Here is a 9813-nt window from a genome sequence, read left to right as displayed (position 1 = left end):
TGGAAACCCCGGGCAGGGCTAGCTACGCTATGGGCTTCCAGGGCTTTCCTGGAAGGAACAGCGACAGTCAGATGACACCCAGATGGCATTCTCCCGTCCACTGAAAACTCAGCTGCCTCTCAGAGGTCATTTTAACAAAAGCCTTTTCTTTTTTTTTGTTCCTTAAATATGTGACATTGGTGAGCGTCTGCAGTCCAACGCTCTAGTGATCAGATTTTCTGTTGACCTGTCAGAGTGCTGTATTAGAAAGATAACTTCTCTTCAGTCTTCCCCCTGAAGCCCCTCATGAAAGAAAGTGTTCAGGAGTTTGTGACAGCATTTCAGTGGATTAATGAAAAGAAAATGACTGAGTCCAGATCCAGGGCTGTGTGGGGCCAGATGCCGCAAAGGAGCCAAGGAAATGCAGAGGAGTGGCAGTGTGGGAGGTCTGCATGCCGCAGCCTAAATGGGGAGACGGACACCTACCTGGGCAATGTTTCATGGTAATCATGCAATTCAAACAGTATGTGTAAAGATTCAAAGAGAGAAGAGGGAAGAGGTGAATGTGATCTGGAGTCAGACCTGGGTTGCTGTTGCTGGGGCTGGGTGGGGCCATTTCCAGAGCACAGCATTACTCAGGAAATGCTTGACACGAACATTCTGATTAAACACAGCAACCCCGTAAGGTAGGTGCGTTTTTTTCCCCCATCTGATAGATAAGGAAACAGAGGCACTGCTAAACAGCTCATCTGTGACTCCCCTGCAGGGTCTCTTTATATGAGGGTGAAGGCCAGACGTGGCCAGGTGCAGCAGAGGGCAGGAGTGAGGGCTTCTGGGGATTTAGGGCACACACAGGCTTAGAATGGTGTGGTTGTGTCACAGGAGGTCCCCTGTGTGGTCTGGGAGCCGCTCAGTCGGGTCTGAGTGTGCGGACCCTTAGCAACCAAGCAGAAGGATTTAGATTTGATGGAGGAAATGGAATATTGAGCATCCTCATGATACCTTGAAGGGGATGTTAGGGCAAAAACATCGCTCTGGAAGATCTCTAGTTTTCTGGGTACCTGTGATGGACCAGGCAGAGACCGAGGTGGGGTACAATCAGGATGTGGAATCCTGAGGGTCTGGGTGGGCAGTGGCCATTTTCCCAGGCGACCTACGTTGGCTAGTAGCACCTTCCAGAGAGGCTGCCCCACACATCCAGAGGGGCACTACTTCTTACCCAGGAGACCCTGCCCAGCCAGTCCTTGGGTCTGCTCTGGCCCTTCCACTCAGAAACAAATGTTTGCAGTGCTTCAAACCCAGCGCAAATAACTTCTGCCTTCCCCGCTCAGCAACGCTTAATGAAAACAGATGGCAGCTCGGTGTCCTCGCTTCCTGCCAGCGGGGTCTCTGTGTACAGCACTCCACTCTGCACCCACGGTTAGAACTCCAGCACACTTGGCCGGGCGCGGTGGCTCAAGCCTGTAATCCCAGCACTTTGGGAGGCCGAGACGGGCGGATCACGAGGTCAGGAGATCGAGACCATCCTGGCTAACACGGTGAAACCCCGTCTCTACTAAAATACAAAAAAAAACCTAGCCGGGCGAGGTGGCGGGCGCCTGTAGTCCCAGCTACTCTGGAGGCTGAGGCAGGAGAATGGCGTAAAACCCGGGAGGCGGAGCTTGCAGTGAGCTGATATCCGGCCACTGTACTCTAGCCTGGGTGACAGAGTGAGACTCCGTCTCAAAAAAAAAAAAAAAAAAAAGAACTCCAGCACACTGGACCAGCGGCTGTTGTGAGATGTGTGGTGTGGCTCTGAGGTCTGAGACTTATCTCAGGAATTAGAGCTCCAAATGCCAGGATTTGCAGCAGAGTTGTCATTCCTTAACCTTGGGCCTCATTGGAGTCTTACTGTCCCTGTTTCAACAGGGGCTTTTAGGAAAAGGTCGCTAGGCTGGGCAAGGTGGCTCACACCTGTAATCCCAGCTTTTGGGAGGCTGAGGCAAGAGGATTGCTTGAGGCCCAGGAGTTCAAGACCAACTTGGGAAACATAGCAAGACCTCATCTCTACAAAAAATGAAAACAATTGGCTGCATATGATGGCATGCCACTGTGGTCTCAGCTATGCAGCAGGCTAAGGTGGAAGGGTCATTTGAGCCTGGGAGATGGAGGATAGAGTGAGCCATGATCATGCCACTGTACTCCAGCCTGGGCAACGGAGTGAGACCCTGTCTCTTTTTTTTTTTTGAGACAGAGTCTCGCTCTGTGGCCCAGGCTGGAGTGCAGTGGTGCAATCTCGGCTCACTGCAAGCTCCGCCTCCCGGGTTTATGCCATTCTCCTGCCTCAGCCTCCCGAGTAGCTGGGACTACAGGCGCCCGCCACCTCGCCTGGCTAGTTTTTTGTATTTTTTTAGTAGAGACGGGGTTTCACCATGTTCGCCAGGATGGTCTCGATCTCTTGACCTCGTGATCCGCCCGTCTCGGCCTCCCAAAGTGCTGGGATTACAGGCTTGAGCCACCACACCCGGCTGAGACCTTGTCTCTTAAAAAAAAAAAAAAAAAGACAAAGTCACAGATCTTGGTGGGGGCAAAGTAGTCCCTTGAGAGTCAGGAAGTAGTCTCTCAGCTTCTCAGGCTGGGGGATGCTCTGGAGAGCTCCATCCATAAGCATGGGCTGCTGTGATGGGGCACATCACATCTGCATCTCTAGGACCTAGACCAGGACAGGCAAAATGGGCCAAACCAGCCTGCCACTTTTTTTTTTTTTTACAGCCTGTGAGCTAAAAACAGTTTTCACACTTTTTAAATAATTAAAATATCAAAAGAATATTTAGTGACATGCGAATTTAATTTCCATATTTATAAATACAGTTATATTGGAACAGATCCACTCATTCATTTATGTGTTACCTATGGCTGCTTTGGGGCTGTAACAGCAGAGTTTAAGTAGCTGTGGCAGAGACCTGTGGCTTACAAAGCTGAACATATTTATTACATGGACCTTTGTAGAAAATGTTTGCTGGTCCCTGACCTCAACGGTGTCTGGAGCATGTGATAAATAACAGCCAGATGTTACATGCGTCTGCTTTTTATTTATTTATTTATTTATTTATTTATTTATTTATTTATTTATTTTGAGACGGAGTCTCGCTCTATCGCCTAGGCTGGAGTGCAGTGGCGTGATCTCGGCTCGCTGCAAGCTCCGCCTCCTGGGNAGATGTTACATGCGTCTGCTTTTTATTTATTTATTTATTTATTTATTTATTTATTTATTTTTTGAGACGGAGTCTCGCTCTATCGCCTAGGCTGGAGTGCAGTGGCGTGATCTCGGCTCGCTGCAAGCTCCGCCTCCTGGGTTTACGCCATTCTCCTGCCTCAGCCTCCCGAGTAGCTGGGACTACAGGCGCCCACCACCTTGCCTGGCTAGTTTTTTTGTATTTTTTAGTATAGACAGGGTTTCACCAGGTTAGCCAGGATGGTCTCGATCTCCTGACCTCGTGATCCGCCCGTCTTGGCCTCCCAAAGTGCTGGGATTATAGGCTTGAGCCACTGTGCCCAGCCTGCGTCTGCTTTTTAGAACCTCACAATAGCCCTGAGGTTCGTGTGGTTATTATCCCAACTTACATGTGAGGAAACTGAAGTGGAACAATGGACCCAAGGTCACACAGCTATTCAGATGGCCAGGCCAGGGAGTCTGGTTTCAGAATCAGTTTTTATTTATTTATTTATTTATTTAATAACTCTGTTCTTCTGCCCCTGATTGTTTGGTGAGTGTGCATAGGGATGTTTATAGCTGGGGAAGACACAAAACAATGGCCTGGTTCTATAAACCTGCCACTCTATAAACCTGCCACTGTCTCCTTAAGCCATCCCCCATGAGGTCCCTGAGCATGAGGCAGCCTGAGCTGAGCAACTGGAACAAGTGCCGCTTGTGCTGTGTGTCCTTAGGCTTGGAGAGGCCAGGCTTGGCCTGGGAGGAGGACTGCAGATGGCAGACCAGGCCTGTCCACTGAGCACAAGGAGACATCTGAGGCCACTTTCTCAGGGCCCCTCCATACTAGAGCTCTGAGATCCGTGCCCTACCTCTGCTGGGCCAGTCTGGGCTCTGGTCCAGAGAAGCCTCCAAGACACTCTGTCTGAGAAATGATTAGGAGCCTCCAAGCCCAAGACAGGCCTGTAGTGAGAGATGGGGAGAAGGGAAGTGCGGGAAACAGTAAATAACCCGGGATCAATTCTCTGGGCGTGAATAGCACTAACCTGGATCGCTCCCATGATTCAGTGTTTCTGACCCAAGTAATTTGCAGTATTACAGTGTGACATCTGCAGTTTGGTGTGGAAGGAAGGCAAACCAGGGTTCACAATGAGCTGTGCCTGCTAATGCAAAAGGGGAATGTAGACTCACAGGGGGCTCCAGGTCTGCTTTGGGGTCACAAGCTGCTGAGATGCAGTGGCCTTCGCTCACACCCCTCTGGGCTGCAGGCCGTGTGGGCCAGCCCTTTGGGAACTGTCTCACCAGGAATACGTCTTCTCTACCTTCTTTGTGCCTTGGTCCTCGCTGGGCATTTTCCACTGCCACAGTTAGTGCTTTAGAAATGGAGCTGGGTAGATAATAAGCCTAATAACCACTACTTTGTCTTTACCATGTACCTTGGCTCTCCCTACAAATGCTCAATTAGTGGCTGTTTCTCTCCTGCTAGAAACTGGACAAAAATAAAAGGAAGGCGTAATCTGATGTTCTTCATTTTCCAAGTGGGAATTGCCACGGATATGCAGCAGCCGAGGCAGAGGGGAGGCGTAGAAACCTAACCAAAGTCTGGGAAAGAAAGTTGACAAAACTCAGAGGAAATGGCTCAAACCACATGTGAGCACTTGACTGCCTCTTTCTCCCACAGCAGGCAGAGGTATTAGCAGCTTAGCTCTCCTCTCCTCATGACCTTGAAAATATTGTTTGCTGGGTACTGCCATAACATCTTCATTAATGGTCTGGAACAGGGAGGCAACGGCATGTTAATTAAATTTGCAGATGATACTAAATTGGGAGATGTAGCAAACATCAGGGAGGACAGAGATCTAATACAAGATGTCAGGAGTTAGAACTGCGTGCTGGAAATGGCCAGGTAGGCTGCTGGACATATGTCACCAAGGCCCTGAGGACACAGGATGGAGGATATGGGTGAGAGGGAGGGACCAGCCAAAAAGAAAAGGTGCAACTGGGGGCTCCCGGGGGCCGGGCAGCTTGAACACTGCCCTGTTCTCCAGACGAGTTCCTCAAAGAGCCAGAGGGTGGCGACCAGACGAAGGCAGAGTTCAGAGGAACCAAAACAGCCTAAGGATTGCAGGAGTGCCAAAGCTGAAGGAATAATAATGAAAAATGAAAGGTTTCAAAAGGTTGGCTTGTCCAGAACGCTGGGAAGAATTAAATGTGCATCACTCATGGTGAGCAAAGGCCAAGGCAAGGCAACCCAGGTGCAGGAGGGAGGGCAGGAGGAGAGAGAGTTGTTGCCGAGACCTCGCGTCTAAAGTCTTTGATGTCCCTTACAGAGACAGAGGTGTGCGACCGGACTCATAAGCAAAAATACGAGTTGATGGTGACAACGCTTACAACTGGGTCAAGCAAAGCTCTGAGAGATGTATTTTGGGCAACAACTGTGCCCTGGCCCAGGGGACACAGGCTTTGGTGACCTGTGGAGTATTTTTATTCTTTTCCTTCTATGACTCAGGATCTTTTTTCAGAACTCACAAATGATTTGCTGAGAAATGATACACAGCAGAAACCATATGCCAAGAGCCCCATGATACAGGCACAGTGCAAGTGGAGAGGAAAACACTGACACAGAGAGGGTCCGGCCAGGATTAATTTCCAATTTGCCGAGCTTCTTGTTTGTGTGTTACATCTGCTACTTGAATTAACATTCCCGCATCTCCAATTTCCTGTTGAGTCCATTCAATGTGCAGTGACAACCTGGACCCGAAACAATCCAATAAAATGCTTTTCTTTTTGGTTCAGCCTCATGGATTATTGACAGTGTGCATACAACCTGGGGACTTGGCTGAATTTTACAATAGCATCCCTGCCGATTTCCTGGTCAATATTTCCCCGGGGGGTTAAAATACTCCTAGAAATGTCCCTGTCACCAACTTGCTTCTGGGTTTCCTTTCTATTTACGGGGGTTTATTGCCAAAGCTGCTGCTATAAAACTTCAAGAAGAGATCACATAACTTTTTTTCCAAGGACGGGCTGTGGGTGCTAAGAGCAGGGTCTATGCACTGGACTTGTATGGGATTTGTTTTTTTCCTGTTTCTTCTGGGAATTGAGCTTGTGGTACCAGATCTCCTTTTAATCAAGTTTTAAATATGTATACTTATATTTTTATGGCAATGATGGATGTGTGTGAAGAGAAAGCAGATTGCTTTGGAAGTGATGAATTAATTCTAAGGAAAGGTTGGCCTCTTGTAAGCCAAAGCTGCTTCTTTCTCTTCAACCCCTTCAGGGCAGGCAGAGCTCCTGGCTCCCCGAGCTGAGGTCACCAGACACTAGAACAGGAGGCAGGGACAGCTAACACATTCTCATAAATGATTAAGGAAGTCTGAAGTCTGTGGTTGAGAAAAGTTTGCACTTTCATGCTTAAGAAGGAAAGAAGTCTTGGTAGAGGTTTTATGCCATGAGGATGGGAGCCAAAGTTGCTTCAAATGTCAGCCTTATCCAGGGTGGATTCAGGTAGAAGACGCAAGCTGTCCAAATTTTTTCTCTTCCATTGCATCAGCAAACCTCAGCTGTTGACTTCCCCACATCTACTGGGCTGATGGCTTTTGGATTTGGGGGCTGCCAGCCGCTACAAATGGAAACAGAGGGCCACACGCAGCCTCTGCCATTGACAGCTGTGGGTCTCCTTCCACTAGCCCACTCTGGAGTGGCAGGAGAAAGGGGAGGATTCTGTTTCCTCTTGCGTCCAGGGATAGGGCTGGGTCGCTGGGTGAGATCTGGGGAAGTGTGAGACACTGGTGGAAGAGGGTGAGTTCACCCAGGAATTGAGTGTGAAATTGTTTGCTGGTCAGGTCTGGTGTAAGGGGCCAGTCACACCTTCCATTTTCTGGGGACCTCAGGCCCCAACCCCTTCACAGATGTCTGGCTAAGTAGAGACCAGATCCGCCACCATAAATGACCACAATCCTCTGTTCCTAATCCTTGTAGTCTGTTGTGTGCCACATCTAACTATGCACCAAATGGGCAGGTCCCAAAATCTCAGGTAGGATAGTAGGGTGAACCAGAGTCATGATCTTGTGTTCACACTGCAGTGTCCAGGACGCAGGCAGGATGAATTTGGAGATAGCAGTTTAGATAGTGGCAAGCCTCAGCTCCTCTTACCTAGAACTAAAACAAGGAAGAACTGCCCAAGGCACTTCTGAAGACAGGGGGCATTAGAGTTCGCCCTTCCCTCCCCTGACACCATCCATCCCTTTTCTTCCTTCTCCACCTCTTAGAATAAGATTTTCCTTGAAAGAGCGACCAAGTTATTAGGAAATTACAGCCAAAAACACTGCAGGACCTTGAGAGAATATCCCCAGCTCTCAAGCAAGACTCTATCACAGAGATCATTCATTTAATCATTATTCACCCAGGGCCCACCTCATGAATGTTGAACTGTCAGAACTGAAATCCATCCCAAAGTAAAGCTCTCCTCAGAGAAGATTTGAGTTGTTCTTTGTAAAAAGGAGATAAAAAAGGGGGAGTTTATTTAAAATAGACACGTGTAAGCCCTAGAGGGACAGAAGGCATAAATTGCAAGAACAGCTCCAATCAAACCCGAATCCTCCCGCTTTCAGGTTTTACCAAGGAGGATGGAAAATGAAAGGGAATGGAGTATCCCCACTCACTTCCAAGTCACATCAAGGCAGTCAGCTTGTGACAGACAGATTACCTGCAGGAGGGCTTTATTTGATGTGAAAAGGGTTAACATCATCTTAGTAGATTAGGAATTCTCTGGCTGTCTTAGGAGGGAGAAGTGAATCAGAGCTTTTACATGAAGGAATGTGCATGAACCCTTTTTAGACACTGGAAATGAAAGGGGGAAATGCCCTTACTCGCTTTGCATTTAACACACAGACTTGTGAGGACCACAAGTTTTATTATTTTCATTTGGGGGATGGCCTTGCTGGGTTGCAGAGAGGTAATGCGGAGTAGGGTAGGACTGTGTTCAGTTCAGGGGCAGTATGTAGAAGGTACAGCAAGGGACCCACTGGTAAGCGGTGAATAATTGCTACCTAGTATTGAGCTCTGTGCTTGGCACCGGGTGGGGGTGTGCACACGGATGTTGTAAGCACAGCCTAGCCCTGCAGGAGCACTTGTTCTGCTCGAGAAGGAAAGATGAACAGCCGGGAATCAATGCTGAATACCAGAAGACGGCACTTAGCACGGGCAGCCAGCTCTGAAGGACTCCAGAGAAGAGAATATCCTTAAGGCCGGAGTCATCAGAAAAGGCTCTTAAGAGGGGGTGGGTGAGCGGACTTCAGCTGGGTGGTGGGAAGGTGTGCAGCCTCAGGAACCTCCATGCCCATGCCATCCTCTTCTCTCCTTCTAGCTTTCTCTTCCCTCGCTGTCGCATCCCTCTGCCCTCAGCATCTCCCACACCCCACCTACACCCTCCCCAGAGACTGGGGACACATTTCAGGCCAGCCGTGTTATTGGATTTTAAATGATGCGATGGCTTTTTAATTCTTGCCTTAATTGCCTTTCCATGCAGGGCACTGAGAATGGTTGATTACCAGGCAACTGGGCCCGGCAGTGACATTCCTTATCCAATGTCCCTTCAAGCTGCAGTCAAAGGGACATGCTCTCAGGGCCTGGAGAGTGAGGTTTTCTTAGGCCTAGAATCCATCTCCTCCCTAGCTTCCAGCCTGCGGGTACCTGGTGGCCTCTTGGGCCCGCATGCGCTGTCCGTGGTGCTGATGGCTCTGGCCACCCTTCACGCAGCTTTGAAACCTGGAGGGTTGAATAATTTAAACAAATAGACTTGGACATATTTCCCTTTTCCCTAAGGGCAGCCACACATCTCCTGCTGAGTCTCTGGAATGATTACCCCTCATTCAAGGGTACTCAGGAAAACAAGAGATTCAGGAAGCTGGAGAGAGGCGTGTGGGCGGGCTCAGCCTCCCGCTGGGGGGGGGGCTTGCTATTAGCTCCCAAGGGAGGGGGCCGATGAAATGGCGAGTACAGCCCTCCCCTCAGCCACTGGCCTTGTCAGGTTGTTACAGGGGTCCAGTTTGTCCCCTCAGTGTTTTTCCAAAAAGCTCATGATGACAGGGCCAAGGACTCCTAAAAGACTCCCAGCCGGCTTAGTGTGTGGAGGCTCCCACAGAGGCCAGCTCCACACAGAACCACATGGACCAATGCTGCATGGGGAGGACATGGCTCGTTAGAGGACAAAACAGCCTGGGCATGGCGATAACCACACGGAGGGGTTTCCCTTCACCCGCCCACCCCCAAGCTGCCATCCCTGAGGTCCCGCATGCCCTCTCCAGGCCTAGGCCCAGCTCAAGTACCAGGGAGGGGCCCTGGCCTCCTCTTCCTCCCACTGCCCCGCTCCGTCTTGAGGCTGCCTCCCTGGTTGCTGTTCTCCTCTCCAAGTATCGTTTGGTCTCCTTCACACCCCATCCCACAGCCTAGCACTGAGTGGCTACCCCCGATGGGCCCTCTTCACAGGCCCCAGCCACCTTTTCCTTCCTCACTGCCCCTGTGTGCTTCACTCGGATCCCTCTAGTGTCCAGCAGGTCCAAAGTCATAAGGTGCTGACCAGGGCACTGAGCATCGGTGGATGCCCAGGAAACAGGAATGCAGTCCTCTCCTCAAGGGCTAAC

The sequence above is a fragment of the Rhinopithecus bieti genome, unplaced genomic scaffold (genome assembly GCF_001698545.2).
Source record: "Rhinopithecus bieti isolate Rb0 unplaced genomic scaffold, ASM169854v2 scaffold_36553, whole genome shotgun sequence".
NCBI classification, from domain to species: domain Eukaryota; kingdom Metazoa; phylum Chordata; class Mammalia; order Primates; family Cercopithecidae; genus Rhinopithecus; species Rhinopithecus bieti.
Note: the sequence above shows the minus strand (reverse complement) of the source record.